The sequence below is a fragment of the Lepidochelys olivacea genome (genome assembly GCF_965140295.1).
Source record: "Lepidochelys olivacea isolate rLepOli2 genome assembly, chromosome: 3".
NCBI lineage: Eukaryota > Metazoa > Chordata > Testudines > Cheloniidae > Lepidochelys > Lepidochelys olivacea.
The window spans coordinates 103,408,411-103,435,394 of NC_140413.1; the positions used below are offsets into that span (position 1 = coordinate 103,408,411).

A 26,984-nucleotide genomic window follows, 5' to 3' on the forward strand; every position below is an offset into this window, starting at 1 on the left:
GGGCTGGGGCGGGGATTTGGGGAAGGGGACCAATAGGGGCAGGGAGGGGGCGGGGAAGGGGTGGAGTTGGGGCGGGGCCAGGGGTGGAGGGCGTGAACCGGCTCCGGGGGAAGCAGCCTTTGGCTGCTATTATAAATTTGTCGCCCCTGCAAATTTGCTGCCCTAGGCCTAGGCCTCGTCGGCCTTGGCGTTAATATGCCACTGGAGCCAGCAACAGTAATGAGGGTTCTCAAGCAAGCACAAGCTGTGTCAGTAGGGCACAGGTGAAAGTGCAGCAGCAGGTCACGCTGATCTGCAAGGGCATGTCAAATATCTATGAGTGTGGGCAGCACTTTGGTGATTAAAGAGCAGCTTAAGCATTTCATACGTCCATTAGATCTGGGAATGTTTCATGTGTGCCACATACTCAGAGAACTCAGGACAGCATGGGTTTAGCCTCATGCATATCTTTTTTTAATGGTACTTCATGTGTATGTGAACATCTCCTGCCTCTCTCAAGAAATACTGCCAGATGCCAGGTTCACAATCCCAGCGTCACTGATCACCGGGATTTACATTACCTGCTTCTCTTGGTGGCAGGTGTAATCAATGAGGATGATTGTATCAGCCAACCTTCTTTCTTATATGACCACGGTGTGCTACGCCATGCTGCTGGTTATGCCGCTAGTTATGCACTTGTCTGTTTGAGTTGCCTGTAAGATACAGTGTTTGCTCAGTTTGAGTGCAGTCAAGCTCTGCCTTTTTTTCCTTTTTACATCCTGGAGAACAGTGAGGCACTAAACATGTGCAGTTCTTCTGTCTGTCTCTCTCACACACTCACAAACCCACATACTTTGCTTCTTCTTAATTTATGGGGTTTTGGCTATACTGGTGAGCAAGTGGGAAAAAAGCCTCTTTTCTCTGCATAAACAGCTGCCAGGATCACTCCACATTGCACAGGAATGCATTGGAGTTGGGCCCTGCTAATGTGCAAGCAAAATCTCTACGCCCTCAAGGGCAGGGGTTCTCCACCTTTTTCTTTCCATGCCTCCCCTCCCCCAACATGCCATAACAATTCCACAGCCCACCTATGCCACAACAACTGTTTTTCAGTAGGTGAAAAGCCAGGGCCGGCATTAGGGGGTATCAGTCAGAGCAATTGCCCAGGGCCCCATATCATAGGGAGCCCTACTAAGCCAAGTTGCTCAGGCTTCAGCTTCATCCCGGGCAGCGGGGCTCAGGATTTGGCTTTCTGCCCTGGGCCCCAGTAAGTCTGTCACTGGCCTGTTCTTTCATTTATTTTGGTGGACCCCACTGAAACCTGCTCGCAGCCCCCCAGTGGGCCCCAGGCTGAGAACTCCTGGCTCCTGGCTGAGAACCCATGCTCAAAGGGATGTGGTCTGGGATGGTATTCACTGCTTAGTATGTATGTGTCCATCAGTTCAAACCCTAGATTGAAGATAGTCCAAGCCTTCTCAAAGAAGTAGCAAGTATCTCCCAGCGTTGTGCTTTGGCTTTCCCCTACGAATCCCCTTTCAGCAGCAGACACACTGGACTGTCACACTAAAGCTAACCTGTCCAGAGCAGAATTTTACCCTAATAACTGATCACTATAAAATACAACCGCCTCATATTTAGCAGTAATATGGGTAAATTGCTAAGGTAAGGTTACATAAATTATGTCTACATTTGGCAGCAGTAATCAGGTTTTTCCCTGATGTCTCCAGTCTGCAACTGTGAAAAGTATTACTAACCAAAGCTTCTTGCAGGATGAGTCCCAACTGGATTTCTGTGTTCTATTTGAAGCTTTTTGCAAGTCTGCCTGTCCCAAGATGCTCTCATTTATTACTGACAGTTCTTCAGAGCCAGGCTTCATTATAAGAGGATGCCTGTGTGATGCTTTTGTGGGTTTTTCACATTATATGTAAGCAGGGCTTTAGAGCTGTGCTCTGGCTCGGCTCCAGCTCCAGGCAAAAACCTGCAGCTCCACTGCTCCAGAGCTGCTCCGCGAGCTCTGCTCCAAAGCCCTATATGTAAGCCTTGCATACACTTTCCCTATTGCTTACTCCAGGAGGAGAGAGAGAGAAAATTACTTTCTGCCAGATACCCTACCTCCTTGGCAGATGGGACCAGATGGAGGAAAATTATAGCCTAATTCTTCCTCCTTCCCATTTCTGGGAGCTTGCAGTCTTGTACTTGCATCAGGCACTAAAGATATTAAAGTTGTCTGCCTGGTTGTCTAGAATTAACACAGTATTCAGTATTGAGGCTGTCAGTCTCTTTTTATGATATGCTCACATTCCAGGTTAACAGGCTTGTAAACTGTATTTTGGATTTTCCTCCAGTCCCCTATAACAGCCTACTACCGCTGCCAGCTAATGGAGTTAGTCAAGTGGTCTGTGCTTTGGAGCTAAAGGTCATGGCTTGTAACCCTACTCGTGGGCTATAGTGGACATCATCATTATACCAGCAGTGAAGAGCCTCAGCTCACAATGACTTTTCTAATTTGTGTCTATTTATTTTAGAGTCTGCTCATGGGCGATATACGTCTCATTGTTGTGAGTGTCCCAGCAGGGGACAGCCATCATCCAATCCCTGTTTCAGCATAAACCAATAAAATACAAACAATTAATGACATAATTGTCATTCTAAGAAATAGCACACACCAACAATGAACCATCACAATGCGAGTTCATTTTATTTTATGGTCAGATGAGTAGCCATGCATCACACGCCTCTCATTAATTGCCAACGCGATCAGCATAAACATCCTTTTGAAAAAGAAAGCAAACACCACGTCATTATTTACAGCAAAGTATAATGTACATAACTTGATAAAAATTAAGTTCTAAACTGTTTTTTAATGTCAATGCTATTTTGTAAGTACTGCACTAGTACTAGGGACAAATGTTAATTGTGCCACATGGACTAGTATATCTTGTTCTTATGTGTGCAGCATGTTAATAACTATGCACTTATTAAATCTGACTCTTTTCCGCTGATGGAGAATAGTGAATCAGACTTTAAGTGTTCATTGGCTCTGTGAAGCAGTGGGACTTTATCCACTGCTACATCAATTAAAAACTAACAAATTCTTCATGGTCATTTTAGAAGAAGATTAAAGTAGAAGTTTGTGAACAGTGCCAGCATAGTGCTCTCTTAAAGTAGGAAAACACAAGACCAAATTCAAATAGTATAACTCCATTGAAATGAACAGAATTATACAAGGGATGAAGTTGGCCTGTATGTGTATGTGTGTCTCAGAGTGGAACAGGAATCTGGTGCGGTCCAGGCGGGGCAGATGGCAGATTGCAATGCCTGATGGGTAGAGGACACAAAGCACCTAGCATTTCTAATGTCACATGCCCACTTATACTTTACTTGCTATCTTATTTACCTGCCCTTTTTAGATTTCATCTTGGACTCAATGAACACCACGAGACTAACAAGACTTTACAGATTTGTAGGCCTTGATTTACGGCAGAACAATACAGAGCCTGAGAGCAAAAACTATAGAAGCTACTTCATCATTCTACTTAAGGTAAGGCTACTTTATTCAAAATGCAGGGAAATAAGGTCAAGAAAAGCCACAAAATGTTAACAAACAGGAAGGAGAAGGGCAGCACTTGTCACTTAGTATATTCCATCTGCTGCCACAACCCTAAAGAAAATGTGCTTCATGCAAGATTAGCTGGAGCTGTGATGGGGTAGTGACACAGAAAATAAACAGGTAAATTGGCCACTCCTCTTCCACAGAACAACTTGATTGAGCCAGTGAGTCCCCTCTCTGAATCTGCTGGAAATAGAAGAATGTGTGCAGGAACTGGGTGAGGTATTTTTCCTGTGAAAAAAGTATGTGTGTGAACTCGTTATGTGTGAACTGAATTTTGGAACTTAATTCCAATTTACAACTGGGGTTAGTGCAGATGAACCGTGGAGGCAACACAGTGTGAGTACCATGAAAACAAACTAGCACCACTAAAACCTAACTCTGAACACATTGATGTCATGATTCAGATTTCATAAATACATGGCAAAGCCCCAGATTGCACAGGGAAACATAACTTGACAATGGAGAAGCATCAGACTCCGGTACACAACAAAAGAGACAAAGAGAGGTTTGACTTTATATTTGTAAAGGCACTCACCCGCAATGTGTTGCAGGGTTTGCAAAGTGAGTGGCAATGGAGGTTATTTAAAGCTGTGGCTAGCCTGATGGGTGAGATATTAGTTTAGCTTCATACACCATGGTGGGGAATCTGAGCACAATATCAGCCTGGGCATTCCTGTTATGGAGCGGATACCCTCACTCCTGGAACAGGTAATGGGGATAAGGAAGGAATGTTTTGCAACGTCTCGGGACAAAGTCCCCAGTGCCAAGTCGCATGTGGAAAAAACATCAGCTTTGGAGAAATCCAATTGCTCTAATTTCCTAGACTTGGGTAAAATGCTATGACTACATAAGATGAGAAACAAATCTAGGCAGCAAAAGTAGGCCACAAGGAAGGGAAATGGTGGGACCGAAATAACGTTGCTTGTCTGGGAAGCTGAGCCTGGGCCTACAGCTGGGTGCTCAGTGCATCCCCACGTGGTGCCCCTTGCCTGTGGTGTTCCCTTTGGTGTTCAGAGCTCTAGGGCTGGGGATTTAGTGGCAATAAAGCCATACTTTTAAAAAAAATAGTAAGATTAGAGAATGGGACGAGAGTGGTGAAAATCTCATGGAAAGAAGCAGAAGCTTCCAGGTAGGGGAGACAAGGAGGGAGATATTTAACAACATGTAAGGCCAGCACAGCTGAATCCTGATCTAGACTGGCTCATTTTCCCTCACAGCACATAGAAGCTTCTAAAAAGACCAGGAGCGGTGAGAAACTTACATGCATTCTTGTTACCTAGTTTACCATCACAGGACCAGAATGTTCTTTGTGGCTTTTTTATGGTGCTGTGTCTCATCACAATATTATGCTTTATGCCTATTCCTGCTCGTAAAACTTTGAGTACATAGTTTCCACACAACAAAAGCAAACTTTGGGTAAAGGTCAGGGCATTCCTTGTATCATACAGATAAGCCTGGCTGTTTGTGGTACAAGCTTTACCCATTTCAATAAACAAAAATATTCAGCATTTGCAAACATGCAGCTTCCAAACTTGAGTAAAAGGCAGCATCCCAGACCCTCTCTTGTGTGGAAGGCTATTATTTGAATGGTTCTTTTTCAAGGAATGATTATGAAAAGTGGGACCAAAGAAGCCAGATAAGATTTATGCCTCTCTATAAGTGAAAGAGGAAGGTGAACCCCATGCTCCAGGACAGAAGGAGGAGCCTCGTTGTCATTTTCTAATGTATTATTTGTTAAGCACCAACCAGCATTGTACAGCGTTGTGAAGGTTCCTTCCCCATTCTGAACTCTAGGGTACAGATGTGGGGACCTGCATGAAAGACCCCCCCCTAAGCTTATTCTTACCAGCTTAGGTTAAAAACTTCCTCAAGGTACAAACTTTGCCTTGTCCTTGAACCCTATGCTGCCACCACCAAGCGTGTTAAACAAAGAACAGGGAAAGAGCCTACTTGGAGACGTAGTCCCCCAAAATATCCCCCAAGCCCTACACCCCCTTTCCTGGGGAAGGCTTGATAAAAATCCTCACCAATTTGCATAGGTGAACACAGACCTAAACCCTTGGATCTTAAGAACAATGAAAAAGCAATCAGGTTCTTAAAAGAAGAATTTTAATTAAAGAAAAAGTAAAAGAATCACCTCTGTAAAATCAGGATGGTAAATACCCTACAGGGTAATCAGATTCAAAACATAGAGAATCCCTCTAGGCAAAACCTTAAGTTACAAAAAGACACGAAAACAGGAATATACATTCCATTCAGCACAGCTATTTTACCAGCCATTAAACAAAAGAAAATCTAACGCATTTCTAGCTAGATTGCTTACTAACTTTTTACAAGAGTTCTGAAGAGCATTCCTGATCTGGTCCCGGCAAAAGCATCACTCAGACAATGACAGACCCTTTGTTCCGCCCCTCCCCCAACCCATCCAGCTTTGAAAGTAATTTGTCTCCTCATTGGTCATTTTGGTCAGGTGCCAGCGAGGTTATCCTAGCTTCTTAACCCTTTACAGGTGAAAAGGTTTTGCCTCTGGCCAGGAGGGATTTTATAGTTCTATGTACAGAAAGGTGGTTTACCCTTCCCTTTATGTATGACAAGGGTAAACAGCAAGACACTGTCAGGCTAACACAATCTCTTACAGAGCTGGAGGAGGCTTCTGTTGTCTAATTTCATCCGGCACCAGTTACAAACAGTGCCAGCCAGCATTGTTCATGTATGGTCACTATCTACTAAAGCCAAGGGTCTATAATCCTCATGCTTAATGCCAGTGATGTGACAATAGGTCCCAACAGAAAAAATATTGCATCAAAGAGAAACATGTTAATAATGATAGAGGCCTTTGAAAAGAGACAGCGCGGAAGTGTTCACTTGGCACCCACCAAGTTCACACCCCTTACAGCCACCACTAGATCACACCAACATCTTCTCCCTTCTTGCACCTACTGTCTCTCTGGCACAATTACTATTGTTATTATTTCTTAAGAACATAAGAATGGCCATACTGGGTCAGACCAAAAGTCCATCTAGCTCAGTATCCTGTCTTCCAACAGTGGCCAATGCCAGGTGCTCCAGAGGAAATGAACAGAACAGGTAATCATCAAGTGATCCATCCCATCACCTATTTCCAGCTTCTGGCAAACAGAGACTAGGGACACCATCCCTGTCCATCTTGGCTAATAGCCCTTGATGGACCTATCCTCCATGAACTTATCTAGTTCTTTTTTGAACCCTGTTGTAGTCTTGGCCTTCACAACATCCTCTGGCAAAGAGTTCCACAGGTTCACTGTGCATTGTGTGAAAAAATACTTCCTTTTGTTTGTTTTAAATCTGCTGCCTATTAATTTCATTTGGTGACCCCTAGTTCTTGTGTTATGAGAAGGAGTAAATAACACTTCCTTATTTACTTTCTCCACACCAGTCATGATTTTATAGACCTTTATAGTATCCCCCCTTAGTCGTCTATTTTCCAAGCTGAAAAGTCCAAGTCTTATTAATCTCTCCTTATATTGCAGATGTTCCATGCCCCTAATCATTTTTGTTGCCCTTTTCTGAACCTTTTCCAATTCCAATATATCTTTTTTGAGATGGGGTGACCACATCTGCACGCAGTATTCAAGATGTGGGCGTACCATAGATTTATATAGAGGCAATATGATATTTTCTGTCTTATTATCTATCTCTCTCTTAATGATTCCCAACATTCTGTTTGCTTTTTTGACTGCCGCTGTTCAGTGAGTGGATGTTTTCCGAGAACTATCCACAATGACTCCAAGATCTCTTTCTTGAGCGGTAACAGCTATTTTAGACCCCCATCATTTCATATGTATAGTTGGGATTATGTTTTCCAATGTGCATTACTTTGCATTTATCAACATTGAATTTTATCTGCCATTTTGTTGCCCAGTCACCCATTTTTGAGAGATCCATTTGTAGCTCTTTGCAGTCTGCCTGGGACTTAACTATTTTAAGTAGTTTTGTATCATCTGAAAATTTTGCCAACTCACTGTTTATCCCTTTTTCCAGATCATTTAGGAATATGTTGAATAGGACTGGGCTCAGTACAGAGCCCTGGGGGACACCACTATTTACCTTTCTCCATTCTGAAAACTGACCATTTATTCCTACCCTTTGTTTCCTATCTTTTAACTAGTTACCAAGCCATATGAGGACCTTCCCTGTTATCCCATAACAGCTTACCTTGCTTAAGAGCCTTTGGTGAAGGACCTTGTCAAAGGCTTTCTAAAAATCTAAGTACACTATATCCACTGGATCCTTCTTGTCCACATGCTTGTTGACCCCCTCAAAGAATTCTAGTAGATTGGTGAGGCATAATTTCCCTTTACAAAAGCCATGTTGACTCTTCCCCAACAAATTTTGTTCATCTATATGTATGACAATTTTGTTGTTTACTATTGGTTCAACCAGTTTGCATGGTACTGAAGTCAGGCTTACAGACCTGTAGCTGCCAAGATCACCTGTGGAGTCCTTTTTAAAAATTAGCGTTACATTAGCTACCCTCCAGACATTTGGTACAGAAGCTGATTTAAATGATAGGTTACAGACTACAGTTAGTAGTTCTGCAATTTCACATTTGAGTTCCTTTAGAACTCTTGGGTGAATACCATCTGGTACTGGTGACTTATTACTATTTAGTTTATCAGTTTCTTCCAAAACCTCCTCTAATGACACCTCACCTTAACAATGATGATGGTCAGGAAATAAGATTCCATTTTTGCAAAAAGTTTCTAAACTTTTTATTTCCAATTTTTGAAAAAAAATTCCTTTTTAGCACAATTTTCTGACCAGCTTTTGTTTCTGGTAATGCCTCAAATGTGCCAGGTGCTGTACAAACTCAAAAGGAGGCACAGTGCATGACCCAAAGAGCTTACAGTCTAGAAAGACAAAACAGACAGAAATGGGTTGTAAGGGAAAGGAGAACAACAATCAAGTATGGAGGCCCGGAGTGATCAGCTTATGCCCCAGTAATATCAAGTCCACCTTTACACACACAGCCTTTCTGGGTTACGTTGTAACCCCCTTTGGCTACAGCTGAGGATCACGGCCTACATTCCTACTCTGAGAAGGTGAAAGAAATCCTGTTCCCATTGCCCAGGTTAGGTACCCAGACTAGATGCTGATTGGTTTCTTCATCATTTGGGGTTGGGGGATAGGGGAAGGTTACCACTATAATTTCAGGGCTGCAAAAGCCCCTAGAGCCACTGGGCCCCCTTCACAGAGGGAAGTGCCTGACTGATCCAGGGGTCTCCTCCCTAAACCCCAAATCTTCCCTCTGTATTAATGCAAAGGGAGCCCCTTTACAGCACAGCTCAGCAGTGTAGTATCAATCACAGGCAAATTTGGCTATGATAAACAAGGCTGTGCCACTATAGACAATAATAATAGAAGAATCTTTTTTGAAAAGATGAATTCATCTTACTATGGACCTTGAGAAGTAACTTTTAGAGTGGTAATTTATACAATTAATATGAAGCTAAAGTTTGATGAATCAAAGACAGAGGCTCACAATTCATTTTGGAAGATGCCAGTAGAATGTTATACAGACTCAAGGTTCAGCATTGTTTACATTTATATGCCACATGCCAAAACAGCTGTTAACCTTACAGGAAGTCTCTTGCTAGGTTATAAACCCAGGAATATCTATAACAAGAATACCTGAAACGTACAAAGGGTCACTCACCTCATGAAGAAACAGGAAGTAATTGCAAGATGTCTAAGGAGGGACTTGTATTAAAGAAGGTAAAGGGAACGCGATGCTTCAGGTGACTAATGTTTTATTATATTTGTACAAGGGCACAGTCTCATTACAGAGTGTACAGTAATCCAGTCAGTTCAGTAGTTTAAAGTGAACTGATATGTTCTCCCAAACTGTATGTGTGAAAGCCAGACACAAGGGAAAACTGACAAGTGAACTTTTCCATTACTTTTGAAGAGTGAGTGAAATAGGAATTGGTGCAATGAAATTAATACATTCAGGATAAAATAGGGACAATGAACCAGTATAGAGTATGGTTTTTTATTTAATAATTTTAAAGTATTTTGCAATCCTGGCTCTTTAAAATTCTTCTTGCCTCTCCATGGTGAATTACATTGAATAATACTGAGCACCCATGGGAAATACACTTCCTTGCTGCAAGACAGGAGGAATTTTAAAGGGCCAAACTGTGAATGTACATAGTGCTCTAAAACCACCTAGAAGACAAGATCTTTGCCCTGAAGAGTTTACGGATGGTCGAATTCAGACACATACAATGCACACTTCTAATGCAAAGAGATGCAGGAACTGAGTGTGTGAAATAAATGTGTTTTAAGGAGGGATTTGAAGGATAAAAGGAAAGTTACTTGGTTCATGAGGAAAGGGAGATTGTTCCAGGTATAAGTAAAAACATGAAGGAAGTCCAAACACAATAGCAGGAAGAGGACACAAAGGAGCAATTATCCAGAAGGTAGGTCTATGTAACAAGCAAGATGGTGGGCAGCCAGAAATGAAAGTAGGTGTGTGGCCAGGGACAGAGTTGTGCGGACAAAAGACTTACATTTGTTATAGAAAAGGAAAAGGAGCCAGAGGAGAGATGTGGAGAGGAGGCAGAAGTGGCCAGATGACATGACCAGATTTTTACAATGGAGATGGAGAGGAAAATGGACATTTTAAATACCTTGTAGAAGGATAAAAGTATCAAGACTGTTCGAAATGGCAATGGGGCATCAGAATAGATGCTGGAAGGACAGTCAGAGATATGAAACTGAACAGTGGGGGTGAGGCTGACAGTAGAGAGAGAATTTGTGAGTCATCATAGAGGTAATAGCTTAAATTAATGGAGCAGAAGAAGTCACTCAGACAATTTTAGAAGGAAACCTCTAGTACATCTTCATCCTCCTTGACCTCTCATTTGCTTTGACCAACCTTACGTCTTGAAATTTTGTCCTTCCTCAGTTTTCAAGTCTGTCCTCTTCCTACCTCTGATTGTTCCTTCAGTGTCTCCTTGATAGATCCTCCTCTTCCTCCTTCCCATTTCGTGTGTGATTTCCACAGGGCTGTACCCTGGCCCCCTCCTCTTTTCCCACTAAACTCTCTTTCTGGGTGACTGTATCTGTTTACATGTCTCCAGCTACAATCTATACACTGACTCAAAAATCTTTCTCTCTATTCCAGACATGTCTCCCCAACCTCAGCCTCTCTCTCTCTCCCTGACATCCCCTCATGGATGTCTTCCCATTAACTTAAGCCAGGGATTCTCAAACTGGGGGTTGTGACCCATCAGGCAGTTGCAAGGTGGTTATAAGGGGGTCACGAGCCAGGCCATGTGTGGGACTGACAGCCCCAATCCCTTGTTAAATTAAAATTAAATTAAATTAAAACCCCGTTTTTTATTTATAAGGGAGGCTTACACTCAGAGGCTTGCTGCGTGAAAGGGGTCACCAATACAAAAAGTTTGAGAACCACTGACTTCAGCTCACCATGATCAAAACTGAACTCCTTGTTTTTCTTCCCGTTTACTCCATATTTCCCTATTTCTTTTCAGCTGTTGACAAAACCACCATCCATCCCTGTTAATCCGGCCAGTGACCCAGATGTCATCTTTGCTTCTGTCCTCCGCCTAGTTTCACATGTCCAGATTGTGTCCAGGTTTTGTTGCTTCTTCCTCCACAGCATTTACAAGATAGAAACATTTATTTCATGGGTGGTGGGTGGAGCCCAGCTTTGGGGTGGCTAGCCCATGGATCCACCCCTTATGCCTCCCCCCCCCACGCTTGAAGCTGGAGCCCTAAGACCCCCTGTCCCCCCGCAGCTGGAATAATGAGCCCCCCTCCGCCTGGAGGAGCCCCAAGCACCCCACCCCTTTGACTAGAAGAGCCCCAGGCTGGCCGACGCCCCGGGTGCCGAGCCCTCTCCCACCCCTGCACCTGCCCAGAGGAGCCCTGAGCCTTGCCTGGAGGAGCCTTGAACTAGCCACAGCCGCACCGCACCTCCCCTTCTCTCCCCAGACCCCAAGCTGCCTGGGAAACACCATAGCGTGACAATGTCTCTTCCTGAAGAAGAACCTGAGCTTTTGATATGCCCCAGGCAGGTTCCAGGAGGCAGTATCTGCTACTCAGTTTTCTGGGTTCATCAGTAATCTTTCTGAAATCCTGGGAGATTACTGATGAACTCGGGAAGATGAATACCACATACTGCCTCCTCACTGCCCTGGAACCTGCAAGTAAAGCAAAAACTTCCCCTGCCAAACCCGCAATCAGGTGTCCAGCAGCAGCTCCAGGGAAGACAGAGCCTCTCCTGGCCTCTTGTACCCGCCACCCATGATTTCTTTCTGGCTTCACTGCCAAAATTCTTGTCCAGGTTGTCATCTCCTATCTTGACAGCTGCAACCTCCTCTTTCTCCCTGGCCTTTCTGGCACACATCGCACCTCTCCAGGGACATGTGGGGGGGAAGAAAGGTGGCTTTACAGCACCTTTATGTCTCCCCAGTCCTGTGGTCATCCTCAGGATGGGGTGACCCTAGATGCAAATTTGAGCTGAGGCCTGCTCTAATTTTCTCCCAGTTGCTGGCTACAAGGGATTGTTCCACCACTTAGGGGTAACCCGAGTTCAGCTGTATCCAAACTCTGACTCTTCACGCACCCACATCCCCTTACAAAGAGCTAAAAAGGGGGTAGTGTACAGCCCACTATGCTGCCTCTGCCACCTGGGTATTCCCTCACACTGGGCGAAATTCTCATTTAGTTTGTTAAGCTGTCTTTTTGGTATACTGGTACCATCAGAGCAGCACTAACAGACTGGAACTGCATCGAGACTCTGGCCCATTATGTTTAGTGAATGATTTAGGCTGTTCTGGATGGTGTCTGTGTGTGTATTATATATATATTATTATATGATATAATATATATTAGCTGCTGCCCTAAAGGGCATCTGTAGGGCAGGGGTTCTTTTATTTTATGTTTTTACAGCACCCAGCACAATAGAACCCCAGTCTTGATCCACCTGTAATATGATTCCTACAACAAGTACAACCAGAGTAGTTGGTTGATAGGCAATAGCAGAAATGACAGAAATGCAGAAGACATGTTTGACTGGAACTGGACAAGACACTAGTGGTCTTGTGGTTTGAAGAGGATCCGATTAGTAAATGTGTAATAAAGCTTTAAACCTTAGAAAAGCTTTAAACCTTCCTGCCACTCCCCCCCCAAATGGGATAACTTCTCTTACAATATCTTGAGAATTTAGAAAATGTTAGGGACACACTGATCTTTTGGAAGGAAATAAGAAACATTTGTTGTGTGCTCTGCCTGAGCATGCTGGAGTTTTTTCATTAACTGTAGGATACAAGGAAGTCTTTGTCTACGGACAGCAGGATACATGTTTAGTCTATGGAGTCCTTCAAGGTTATTCGGGTAGGGAAGTCTAGATTAACAAAACACTTCATCCACCTTGGCTTTTGAAATAAAAGAAAAAACAATATGGTTCCAGCTGGCATCACATCAGAAGAACTCCCCCACTGTTAGTACTTGAGCCTGAGTGGCATTTATTAGTTTTACAGCTGAGAAGAACATTGGCCATTTTTTAGAAAGTCTAGATGGCAAATTCACACAGAGTAAACTGTCCTGGGTATGTCGCTATCACTATTAATGAAAGAAGGGTTACTATATAAGAAGAAAACTCTTTTGATTTTGCACACCTTTGATATAATCTGATAGGGTCATTCACTGTGTCTAGCACAGACAGCAACTTTTCAAAATGCCGTAGGAGGCTCCACTCCCGGCTCTGCTCCAGACCCCACCCTGTCTCCATCCCTTCCCCCAAGGCCCCACCTCCACCCCACCTCTTCCCGCCCAGTTCCGTGCCCTCCTCCGAGTGCACTGCATCCAAGCAGGGAGAACTGGAGGTCCTGGTGATGTCAAGGAACTATGACGTGATCGGAATAACAGAGACTTGGTGGGATAACTCACATGACTGGAGTACTGTCATGGATGGTTATAAACTGTTCAGGAAGGACAGGCAGGGCAGAAAAGGTGGGGGAGTAGCACTGTATGTAAGGGAGCAGTATGACTGCTCAGAGCTCCGGTACGAAACTGCAGAAAAACCTGAGTGTCTCTGGATTAAGTTTAGAAGTGTGTGCAACAAGAGTGATGTAGTGGTAGGAGTCTGCTATAGACCACCGGACCAGGGGGATGAGGTAGATGAGGCTTTCTTCCGGCAGCTCACGGAAGCTACTAGATCGCATGCCCTGATTCTCATGGGTGACTTTAATTTTCCTGATATCTGCTGGGAGAGCAATATAGCGGTGCATAGACAATCCAGGAAGTTTTTGGAAAGCGTAGGGGACAATTTCCTGGTGCAAGTGCTAGAGGAGCCAACTAGGGGGGGCGCTTTTCTTGACCTGCTGCTCACAAACCGGGTAGAATTAGTGGGGGAAGCAAAAGTGGATGGGAATCTGGGAGGCAGTGACCATGAGTTGGTTGAGTTCAGGATCCTGATGCAGGGAAGAAAGGTAAGCAGCAGGATACAGACCCTGGACTTCAGGAAAGCAGACTTCGACTCCCTCAGGGAACGGATGGCCAGGATCCCCTGGGGGACTAACTTGAAGGGGAAAGGAGTCCAGGAGAGCTGGCTGTATTTCAAGGAATCCCTGTTGAGGTTACAGGGACAAACCATCCCAATGAGTCGAAAGAATAGTAAATATGGCAGGCGACCAGCTTGGCTTAATGGTGAAATCCTAGCAGATCTTAAACATAAAAAAGAAGCTTACAAGAAGTGGAAGGTTGGACTTATGACCAGGGAAGAGTATAAAAATATTGCTCGGGCATGTAGGAATGATATCAGGAGGGCCAAATCGCACCTGGAGCTGCAGCTAGCCAGAGATGTCAAGAGTAACAAGAAGGGTTTTTTAAGGTATGTTGGCAACAAGAAGAAAGCCAAGAAATGTGTGGGCCCCTTACTGAATGAGGGAGGCAACCTAGTGACAGAGGATGTGGAAAAAGCTAATGTACTCAATGCTTTTTTTGCCTCTGTTTTCACTAACAAGGTCAGCTCCCAGACTGCTGCGCTGGGCATCACAAAATGGGGAAGAAATGGCCAGCCCTCTGTGGAGATAGAGGTGGTTAGGGACTATTTAGAAAAGCTGGACGTGCACAAGTCCATGGGGCCGGACGAGTTGCATCCGAGAGTGCTGAAGGAATTGGCGGCTGTGATTGCAGAGCCATTGGCCATTATCTTTGAAAACTCGTGGCGAACCGGGGAAGTCCCGGATGACTGGAAAAAGGCTAATGTAGTGCCAATCTTTAAAAAAGGGAAGAAGGAGGATCCTGGAAACTACAGGCCAGTCAGCCTCACCTCAGTCCCTGGAAAAATCATGGAGCAGGTCCTCAAAGAATCAATCCTGAAGCACTTGCATGAGAGGAAAGTGATCAGGAACAGCCAGCATGGATTCACCAAGGGAAGGTCATGACTGACTAATCTAATCGCCTTTTATGATGAGATTACTGGTTCTGTGGATGAAGGGAAAGCAGTGGATGTATTGTTTCTAGACTTTAGCAAAGCTTTTGACACGGTCTCCCACAGTATTCTTGTCAGCAAGTTAAGGAAGTATGGGCTGGATGAATGCACTATAAGGTGGGTAGAAAGCTGGCTAGATTGTCGGGCTCAACGGGTAGTGATCAATGGCTCCATGTCTAGTTGGCAGCCGGTATCAAGTGGAGTGCCCCAAGGGTCGGTCCTGGGGCCGGTTTTGTTCAATATCTTCATAAATGATCTGGAGGATGGTGTGGATTGCACTCTCAGCAAATTTGCGGATGATACTAAACTGGGAGGAGTGGTAGATACGCTGGAGGGGAGGGATAGGATACAGAAGGACCTACACAAATTGGAGGATTGGGCCAAAAGAAATCTGATGAGGTTCAATAAGGATAAGTGCAGGGTCCTGAACGAACCACCACAATCACAGCAGGCGGGAGGTCCAGGGAGGGAGAGGGAGGTGCTGATCGGCGGGGCCATCTGAAAGAGGATGAGCTCAGTTTTGCAGGTTTGTGGAGGAAGGTCAGGGCTCTTGGACTGGAAAGATCCTTAGAGTACATCTACATTGAAATAAAAGACCTGCAACTAAGCCCTGTTCCAAGATGGAACAGAATATTGAAATATCAACAAATAATCAAAATTTCTGTTAGAAATGTTAAAACAAAAGATTTTTTTTTTGAGTAAAGCAGCGAAAATTGTTGTTTTGACAAAAATGTCACTTAGTTTCTTTTTTAAAACCAAAATGACATTTTATGATGGAACATTGTTGCTTTGTTTCTAAATGTCAATTCAAAATGACAATTATTGTCAAGAAAATTTTGAAAATATTCATCGGAATCAACAATTCCGTCTGAAAAAAATCATTTTCAACGAAACTGCATTTTTCAGCAGGAATACTTTCCAAATAATAAATGTTGAGCAGCTCTCAAAATAATATTCATCTTCTTACTATTACTGATGGAGCATTCAAAAGTGTATTAGCTGCGTGACAGAGCATAAGAACAAAAAGACGGTTGCAGCTGGCTTGGAGAACACAAAATGTAAATATTAGACAAAGTGGAGCAAACATGGAAGTGAGCAGGGAGGGTAGAGAGGATGAGAGCAGTGCTTCATTTTGCCAGGGCTGAGCCCTGGCACCTCTAGGCTTGGCAGTTCATAGCCCGGGCAGCTTGCTGCATCAGTTATAAATGGAAAAAAGATTGCTTGAGCACTAGACGAGGGTGCATCTACACATGCTCCAGAACGTCCATTACAGCCTGCATAAGTGGCCAGCTTTTGTTTCTGGTAATGCCTCAAATGTTCCAGGTGCTGTACAAACTCAACAGGAGGCACAGTGCCTGCCCCAAGAAAGACAAAACAGACAGGGAAATGGGTTGTAAGGGGGAACTCCGAGAAGTCAGTTTCCAAGTCATAAGTGAAGAAGAGGGTGACTGGCTGGTATTACTCAACTTGAACACACGGGCACATACAGTGTGGATAGGAAACCATAAGTATTAATTCCTAGGTGTCTTAGAAATTGTTATGTCCAAGTTTCAGTCCTAGCTGACACCAGGACCAATCATGTGAAAAGCTCCAAGAAAATACTGGGTATCCCCAACTCCCTCTGCAGCCAACTCAGTGCCTCACAGAATGGGCCCACCACATGTGTCTGACAATCACCTCCAACCACGGTCTTACACAGTTATTACACATATTACAATATCCCCGCTCTAGATGACCTGACCTTTAAATTATATTACATGGAAATTATAAAGAAAGACAGCAGACAAAATGATGGGCTGTACCATTAGCTTCCGCAGTATCAGACTACATCATTGTAACCATGCCAAGTTAGACCTGGGCAAATTCAACAGCATTTTGTTAAGAGCTTCACTTTAATACAATTATTTGACACCTGAGTGCATTAGGACCCAGGTAAATACACACTCTCCAGCTGTTAACCATACGATACATTGCAAGAAGTGATGACTGCACCCCATAGTTCTGGTTTTCTGTCTCAGCCCCAGGGAGAACAAATGACAGCATAATCAAAATCAGGACGCTAGCTATTTGAATGCAAACAGTCAGCAGCATAAAGACACAGCAGTCCAAAGAGTGGATCAGAGACATTAGTGGCCTGAATTTCTTCATCAGGGTGCCTGCACTATACTTTACAGTGTTGTGTGGTATAAATAACTCTTACATGAGTGTGAAATCGCACACAGGTTCTGCTGTGTTGTTTTGGTCACTTCATGTATCATGTGACTGTTTCCTTCTGTTGGGTGCTGAAACCGCTTGGGGAAGTTTTGGGATCAAACAGACATGTTGCATAATTTAAATGAGCTAATTAAAACACTGACATGTGAGGGTGACATTCCATCCTTAGGTGTTTCCTCACCCACGGCACTTAACTGAATGTATGATGTTAAGAGTCTGGCCATAGCTGTAGATACAAAACGATCAATTCAGGATGTTGTGTCACCCTGCACTTCAAATAATTTGCTTCCTAGAGTATTGGTGGTTTATGACACAGCCTTAAACATAGTGACTGGAATGCGTGTTTCCTTTGGTTACAGAACACAAAAACAACACCGTATTGTTGCAGCAGGAAGCTAGTGATGTGTGGACCTCCAAAGATCAAGATTTTATTTCAGATTAACAGCCAGAAGTCCATATGCTTATTGCAGCCTTATTTAAAACTCCAAATTTTTTGACCTCCAGAAATACTACCCAAGTAATTCTGCATCAGGTGTATGATCATTGATCTCCCATCCCTAGCTCATTCTCTGACCATACAACATATTCATTTCCATCCCCTCCACAGCCTCCAAAACCTGTTCCTGGTCCCTCTCCCAACCCATTCCACTTCGAAGATCCAGGAGATCATAGTCACTTTAACGAACTTTTGCTGTAGGAAAAATAGGCCCAAGGGTCCCTAATATGTGTTGTTATGAAAACAAGACAACTGTTATCCTTTGGAGGGGTATCCCTCTACTCCTCTGTCTCTGGACTGCTCCACCCTCTCCCTGGCTGACAGCTCTATTTCAAAGCTGTATGCTTAGGGACACTTGATTCAGGCCATGGGTATGTCTATTCTGGAAGCAAACACCCATGGCTGACCTGAGTCAGCTGACTCAGGTTTACAGGGCTAGGGCTGTGGAGCTGTAAAACTGCCGTCGAGACCTTTGAGCTCAAATCGGAGCCCAGGATCTGAGACCCTCCCTCTTCATGGAGTCTCAGGGTTTGGGCTCCAGCCCAAAACTGAATATCAACGCCACAGTTTTACAGCCCTGTAACTCAAGACCCGTGAGCCTGAGTCAGCTGACACTGGCTAGCTGTGGGTGTTTAATTGTAGTGTAGACATGCCCTATATGTGTTCCCCATTCTCTCCCCACTTCTCACTCAGCTTGGGAGGAGTACATCCACATCAAATATTTGAGAGGTCTATTCAGCAGTCACAAAGAATCACTATCTGAGTATCCCTTTATTTGCATAAAGAGAATATAACACATCCAAAGTTTGGGGCAGAGAGGAGCAGTAGGATTCAGGAACTGGAAGAGCTGAGACAGACAGACTGTAAAGGGAACTGTGGAAACTAAAAAAGCTGAGAAGTAGAACAACATGTCCAGTTTTTTGTCCTGATTTAGCTCCAGAGTATTAAGTGTTGATAGATTCCTGAGACTTAAGACTGCAACTGTATGTGTGTGCGCCAGAAGAGTTTGTGGTATCTGCACAACACCTGTAACTTGATTTGTTTTCTGATTCAAGCTAGCTTTAGTCTCCTGCTTGTGCACCGCTGCAATACTCTCCCACCCTGCGGTGGACTTTCTATTGCTATGGGCTCTATGCCCCGGTTTCTACTGACAGGACTTGGTGTGTGGTTACAGCTCCTAGTATTCTAAAGTAAATATCTTTACTGTGAACTTTTTGGGCCTGGTTTTCATTTATATTAAGGCCCCTTAACACTGTTTTGACAGTGAGCATAAGTTACATTGTACCTACTTCAAGGCTCCTTTATGCTGCCAGAGCAGTGTGAATGGGCTTTAGTGTAAATGAGAATTTGACCCTGACTATTACAGTTCAAACTGAAGCTGCATTATTCCATCTGGACTTTTGCCTTTAGCAGCAAAGGAACTCTGTCCTGCCAGAGAATCTTAAACTTATGAGAAACAGGTAACTAATTGGTGACAATGGGTTACAGTATTGATTAATTCTTAACTACTTTTGATAGAACAGAGGGGAAGGACATAGCACACACTATACAAGGTCAACCCCCTAATGGCCTGAAGATGTTAATTCATGATCAGATCTGGGCGCTTGGGGTTTGGATGACAGATATATTGATAAGGTGGGAGAAGTAATATCTTTTATTGGATCAATTTCTGTTGGTGAAAGAGACAAGCTTTTGAGCTACGCAGAGTGTACACTCAGAGTGACACAGCTAAACATAAGGTTTGAGTCAGTATGAATGAGTGTGACAATGGCATTGTGGAATTCCATGTTTATTTCCATATCAAATCTGTTCAGATGACAAGCAAAAGGATGTTTTTTTCCAACATGGGTTTTAGGTGGCAAACTCAGTTTGGCCTATTGGATTAACAGTTTGGAGATCGAAAGGGCTGCAGCCCAGAGATTCACTGCTTGTGTTCACTGCAACCATTAGCTCGAGGACTTGAGGTACTCCACCCGAGCTAGCCTAGTGCAAGTGAGAATGACAACTCTGCAAAATGCTGGAACCACACAGAGTTATTGGATTAGCACAGTGATTTCATTAGCAGCTGGAGAGCTGCATATTTACTGCATTACTAGCACAAGGGACAGCAGTACATGCTAGCTAGAGCAAGCTAAAAGTGCCACATAATTGGAGCTACAGGATTTTGTGAGTGGATGGGAGCAGGGTTAGGATAAAACTAGAGTTATGGCTTGAGCTAACAATACAGTGAAGACAAACCCTAAGAGAGGCGGGACCGCTTGGTTCCACCCTTGAGGGAAATGTCACCTGAGGGGGGCACTCAAGAAGGCCTAAAATACAGCTTGTCTGGTAACCAGGACAGTCCTCAGTGACACCTGTGCAACCTTCAGAGAGGCTTGCACAGGTGTAACTAATAGGCACTATCAGAATTCAGAAAACCAGTTCTTTTAACGAGGCACAAAGTAGACTGAAATGAGGCTCCCTCTCCTGTAGCTGTACTGATTCTGCAGTGCAAAAGTGACTACAAAGTAGCATGGGCGGTGGCTATCATAGGCCAGGGGATGGTAAGCCTCCCCTAACCCAGGCTGTGGTCCCACCCACGGCCTGGCCCAAGGCCCCGTCCTGGCTCCTGCTCTCCCCTGAAGCTGGCAGGGTCTTAGCTCAGGCTGGTAGCTTGGAGCTAGGGCTTGGCCAGCTGGCTGCTTCGGCCGGCAGCCAGAGGTGGTCCGAGGCAGTTTGAGGCTGGCCAGCAGCCTCGGGGTTGGGCCAGCACTTGGGGGCTGACGGGTAGCCAGGGGTCACAGCGGTTTGGCCGGGGCTCCTCCGACTATGGTGTGGGGGGGCCTTTGGGTTCGGGTGTGTGGGGTTGGGGGGGGCCTGGGGGCTATCCTCCCTGAAGAGGGCATTCACGCGCTGCCTATGCAAAATAGTAAAATAAACTGCCACTGACATCAGTAAATGCCACTTTGGCTGCTCACAGGGAGAAGGTATGTCAAAAGAGAAAAGGTGCCATTTTTACTGAGTTACTTTTCAGGTCAGAGTTGAATTTTAAGCGATGTGAGATGGTAGAACTCCTCTATATATAAAGCTAGAGTGGCAAGGAGATTAATAAGTGTATGCAAACTATATGATGATGAAACCAGGATCTCAGGAGATGTGCACAGAGGGTTTAAACATTTCAAATCAGGAAACTAGCAATTGTGACAAGCCTCTAAGTGGGAAACCTGCATCAGCAACAGCACACATGCATGCTGAAAAGGAAGAACAGTGCATTAGGGTTCAGAGTAACAGCCGTGTTAGTCTGTCTTTGCAAAAAGAAAAGGAGTACTTGTGGCACCTTAGAGACTAACCAATTTATTTGAGCATGAGCTTTCATGAGCTACAGCTCACTTCATTGGATGCATACCGTGGAATCTGCAGTAGACATTATATTGTCACGGAGTGTGGGGGAGTCCAGGCCCTGCACCCCTCTTCCTGGGATCCACTGAGACTCTCAGCCAGCCAGTAAAACAGAAGGTTTATTGGACAACAGGAACACAGTCCACAACAGAGCTTGTGGGTACAACCAGGACCCCTCAATCACGTCCTTCTGGGGGAGCAGGGAGCTTAGACCCCAGCCCTGGGGTTCCCTGTGTTCCTCTCCCCAGCCCCAAACTGAAACCTAAACCCACCCAGCAGGTTCCCTGCTGCAGTCTCCGTCCACATCCCTGGGCAGAGGTGTTACCTCCCCCTCCCCCTTCTGGCTCAGGTGACAGGCTCTCAGGTCTCCCATCCCCAGGGCACATTCCCAGGTCAACACTCCCCCCTCCCTGCTGAGTCACATCCTCACATATATACACACAGAGACCATGAAACAATACCCCCTCCCACCCCACTGTCCTGCTGGCAATAGCTTATCTAAAGTGATCATTAAGTTGGGCCATTTCCAGCACAAATCCAGGTTTTCTCACCCTCCCCTCCCCCCCCCACACACAAACTCACTCCCCTGCTGGTAATAGCCCATCCAAAGTGACCACTCTCTTCACAATGTGTATGATAATCAAGGTGGGTCATTTCCAGCACAAATCCAGGTTCTCTCACTCCCTCACCCCCCTCCAAAAAAACACACACACAAACTCACTCTCCTGCTGGTAATAGTTTATCAAAAGTGACCGCTCTCCCTACAATGTGCATGATAATCAAGGTGGGCCATTTCCAGCACAAATCCAGGTTTTCTCACCCCCCACCCCACCCCCATACACACACAAACTCACTCTCCTGTTGGTAATGGCTTATCTGAAGTGATCATTAAGTTGGGCCATTTCCAGCACAAATCCAGGTTTTCTCACCCTCCGCCCCCCCCACACACACACAAACTCACTCTCCTGCTGGTAATAGCCCATCCAAAGTGACCACTCTCTTCACAATGTGTATGATAATCAAGGTGGGCCATTTCCTGCACAAATTCAGGTTCTCTCACCCCCTCACCCCCCTCCAAAAACCACACACACAAACTCAATCTCCTGCTGGTAATAGCTTATCCAAAGTGACCACTCTCCCTACAATGTGCATGATAATCAAGGTGGGCCATTTCCAGCATAAATCCAGGTTAGACAAGCAATTTACAACGCACACTTTGCTTCTCTACAAAAGAAAAAGGACACTAAACTTTCTAAACTACTACATGCTACAAGGGGCCACAGCAATGGTTCCCTCAACCCACCCAGCAATATTCTTAACCTATCCAACTATACTCTCAGCCCAGCAGAAGCAGCTGTCCTATCTCGAGGCCTCTCCTTCTGCCCCTCTACCCCCACGAACATGATACAGTTCTGTGGTGACCTAGAATCCTATTTTCGACGTCTCCGACTCAAGGAATTTTTCCAAAATACCTCTGAACAACATACTAATCCACAGAGGCCTCCCTACCAACACTACAAAAAGAAGGATTCTAGGTGGACTCCTCCTGAAGGTCGAAACAGCAGACTGGACTTCTACATAGAGTGCTTCCGCCGACGTGCATGGGCTGAAATTGTGGAAAAGCAGCATCACTTGCCCCACAACCTCAGCCGTGCAGAACACAATGCCATCCACAGCCTCAGAAACAACTCTGACATCATAATCAAAAAAGGCTGACAAAGGAGGTGCTGTTGTCATCATGAATAGGTCGGAATATGAACAAGAGGCTGCTCGGCAGCTCTCCAACACCACTTTCTACAAGCCATTACCCTATGATCCTACTGAGAGTTACCAAAAGCAACTACGGCATTTGCTCAAGAAACTTCCTGAAAAAGCACAAGATCAAATCCGCACAGACACACCCCTGGAACCCCGACCTGGGATATTCTATGTACTACCCAAGATCCATAAACCTGGAAATCCTGGGCACCCCATCATCTCAGGCATTGGCACCCTGACAGCAGGATTGTCTGGCTATGTAGACTCCCTCCTCAGGCCCTACGCTACCAGCACTCCCAGCTACCTTCGAGACACCACTGACTTCCTGAGGAAACTTCAATCCATCAGCGATCTTCCTGATAACACCATCCTGGCCACTATGGATGTAGAAGCCCTCTACACCAACATTCCACACAAAGATGGACTACAAGCCGTCAAGAACACTATCCCCGATAATGTCATGGCTAACCTGGTGGCTGAACTTTGTGACTTTGTCCTTACCCATAACTATTTTACATTTGGGGACAATGTATACCTTCAGATCAGCGGCACTGCTATGGGTACCCGCATGGCCCCACATTATGCCAACATTTTTATGGCTGATTTAGAACAACGCTTCCTCAGATCTCGTCCCCTAAAGCCCCTACTCTACTTGCGCTATATTGATGACATCTTCATCATCTGGACCCATGGAAAAGAAGCCCTTGAGGAATTCCACCATGATTTCAACAATTTCCATCCCACCATCAACCTCAGCCTGGTCCAGTCCACACAAGAGATCCACTTCCTGGACACTACAGTGCTAATAAACAACGGTCATATAAACACCACCCTATACCGGAAACCTACTGACCGCTATTCCTACCTACATGCCTCCAGCTTTCACCCTGACCACACCACACGATCCATCGTCTACAGCCAAGCTCTGCGATACAACCGCATTTTCTCCAACCCCTCAGACAGAGACAAACACCTACAAGATCTCTATCAAGCTTTCTTACAACTACAATACCCACCTGCGAAAGTGAAGAAACAGATTGATAGAGCCAGAAGAGTTCCCAGAAGTCACCTACTACAGGACAGGCCTAACAAAGAAAATAACAGAACGCCACTAGCTGTCACCTTCAGCCCCCAACTAAAACTCCTCCAACGCATTATTGAGGATCTACAACCTATCCTGAAGGATGACCCAACACTCTCACAAATCTTGGGAGACAGGCCAGTCCTTGCCTACAGACAGCCCCCCAACCTGAAGCAAATACTCACCAACAACCACATACCACACAACAGAACCACTAGCCCAGGAACCTATCCTTGCAACAAAGCCCGTTGCCAACTGTGCCCACATATCTATTCAGGGGACACCATCACAGGGCCTAATAACATCAGCCACACTATCAGAGGCTTGTTCACCTGCACATCCACCAATGTGATATATGCCATCATGTGCCAGCAATGCCCCTCTGCCATGTACATTGGTCAAACTGGACAGTCTCTACGTAAAAGAATAAATGGACACAAATCAGATTTCAAGAATTATAACATTCATAAACCAGTCGGAGAACACTTCAATCTCTTTGGTCACGCAATCACCGACATGAAGGTCACTATCTTACAACAAAAAAACTTCAAATCCAGACTCCAGCGAGAAACTGTTGAATTGGAATTCATTTGCAAATTGGATACTATTAATTTAGGCTTAAATAGAGACTGGGAGTTGCTAAGTCATTATGCAAGGTAGCCTATTTCCCCTTGCTTTTTCCTACCCACCCCCCCCAAGACGTTCTGGTTAAACTTGGATTTAAACTTGGAGAGTGGTCAGTTTGGACGAGCTATTGCCAGCAGGAGAGTAAGTTTATGTGTGTGTGTGTGTTCCCGGGGCGGGGGCGGGGGTGTGAGAAAGCCTGGATCTGTGCTGGAAATGACCCACCTTGATTACCATGCACATTGTAGGGAGAGTGGTCACTTTGGATGAGCTATTACCAGCAGGAGAGTGAGTTTGTGTGTGTATGGGGGTGGGGGGGGGGGTGAGAAAACCTGGATTTGTGCTGGAAATGGCCCACCTTGATTACCATGCACATTGTAGGGAGAGTGGTCACTTTGGATGAGCTATTACCAGCAGGAGATTGAGTTTGTGTGTGTGGTTTTTGGAGGGGGGTGAGAGAACCTGGATTTGTGCAGGAAATGGCCCACCTTGATTATCATGCACATTGTAGGGAGAGCGGTCACTTTTGATAAGCTATTACCAGCAGGAGAGTGAGTTTGTGTGTATGGTTTTTTGGAGGGGGGTGAGGGAGTGAGAGAACCTGGATTTGTGCTGGAAATGACCCACCTTGATTATCATACACATTGTGAAGAGAGTGGTCACTTTGGATGGGCTATTACCAGCAGGAGAGTGAGTTTGTGTGGAGGGGGGGCGGAGGGTGAGAAAACCTGGATTTGTGGTCGAAATGGCCCAACTTGATGATCACTTTAGATAAGCTATTACCAGCAGGACAGTGGAGTGGGAGGGGGGTATTGTTTCATGGTCTCTGTGTGTCTATAATGTCTACTGCAGATTCCACGGTATGCATCCGATGAAGTGAGCTGTAGCTCACGAAAGCTCATGCTCAAATAAATTGGTTAGTCTCTAAGGTGCCACAAGTACTCCTTTTCTTAGTGCATTAGGGGAGACTGATGAATAATCCCTGGTGACCTTGTTGCTTATTTGGACTGCAATTCTGCTCAAGCATGCAGAATCATACACAAAATGGACTTTTCTAGAGTTTGTGAGTGCCGGGTCCCAGGAAGAATCGACAAGGAACACAAAAACAGCAAAGAGCGATGGTACTTGGGAAATGCCCCTCCTACAGATAGGAATAATATGGAAGATATTAAAAACTAAAAAACAACCTTGGATGAACCTTCCAAAGTGACCTGAATGTTTTGTTCAGAGTTTTGTTTGAAGATTGTGAGCTGGCTTCTCCTTTGCATCCTGGCCCCTTGTGTCACCTGAGCAATTCAAAGGACTTGAAAAGAAGCTAGTTCTTCCCAGATGAGAATTTCCCCAATGGAGGGGGACTGTCAGCTGGTGCAGAGCCAGCACAGGTGGCTCTTGCTCTGCCATACCCCCAGCTGACCCGAGGAGAGAAGACACATTGATGGCATGTCAAGGCAGGAGTCGGTATGGCCAGAGTATGAGCCTTAGGGACAGTAGCCTGTAATCAGGAGTTAGAACAGCCTTTGCTGAGGTACAGGGTGGCAAGACCCCATCCTGAGAATCAGGAATCTGTAAGTGGTTCCCTGATGTCCCTACGCCTGGCCACACTGAGGGGAAGATTAGCACAGCAGAGACTCTGGACCACTCGGATTTCAGTAGCTGCATTTTTTGTTCAACATGGACCTGCTCCAGTCCCCATTAAATCAGTGGGAGTCTTTCCATTGACTTGCATGGGGTTTGGATCAGGCCCCATCTGATTGAGAAAAGTGACATAGCCCAACAACATTATTAATAATAGCAATAGAACTAATGATAGATTATGTTTATGTAGCATCTTTCTACGGAAGGATTGTGTACTCCATCTATGCACACAGGAACTACTTCACCAACCATTGAGATGCAACCACTGCTGGGGTGGAATGTGGCAGTGGTTGAAGAGTTCACAGCAATGCTATATAAGGAGAATACTTCCAGTTTTTCTGGCTCCAGTGCAGCACATAACCTCATAGCAAAATTTTATGTAGAAGCAGGGTGAAAAAGCATGACCTGCAGGAAGGTTGGCCCACTTCCCATACTGGCATTTCTGCTGAGAGAAGCTCACTAAATATTTTCCTCTATCTTTTTTATCCTCAGCTGCGCTCCATGAACTTTTGAGCCTAACTTAATTTAGTTTCAGCTATGCTGTTAATCTTATTTTTATATTTATCGCCCCCTTGCATTTCTTCCAGAGGAGAATTAACTGTGGTGCATACTCAGTATATGTACAAAATCCTGCCAATATGACAGGTGATTCAATGGTGCACATTCAAAGGCAAAAGAAAAGAGAGTGTTTCAGATCACG

General features: G+C 44.9%; 1 long non-coding RNA gene across 1 annotated transcript in view; it reads right to left on the reverse strand.

Annotated features, from left to right (window-relative positions):
* Positions 1-602: 602 nt before the first annotated feature.
* Positions 603-26,984, reverse strand: part of LOC311517928 — a 145,306-nt gene continuing 118,924 nt past the window's right edge. Inside the window, exon 6 of the long non-coding RNA XR_014710824.1 lies at positions 603-692. This is a non-coding gene — a long non-coding RNA (uncharacterized lncRNA). The remainder of the gene's footprint in view (positions 693-26,984) is intronic.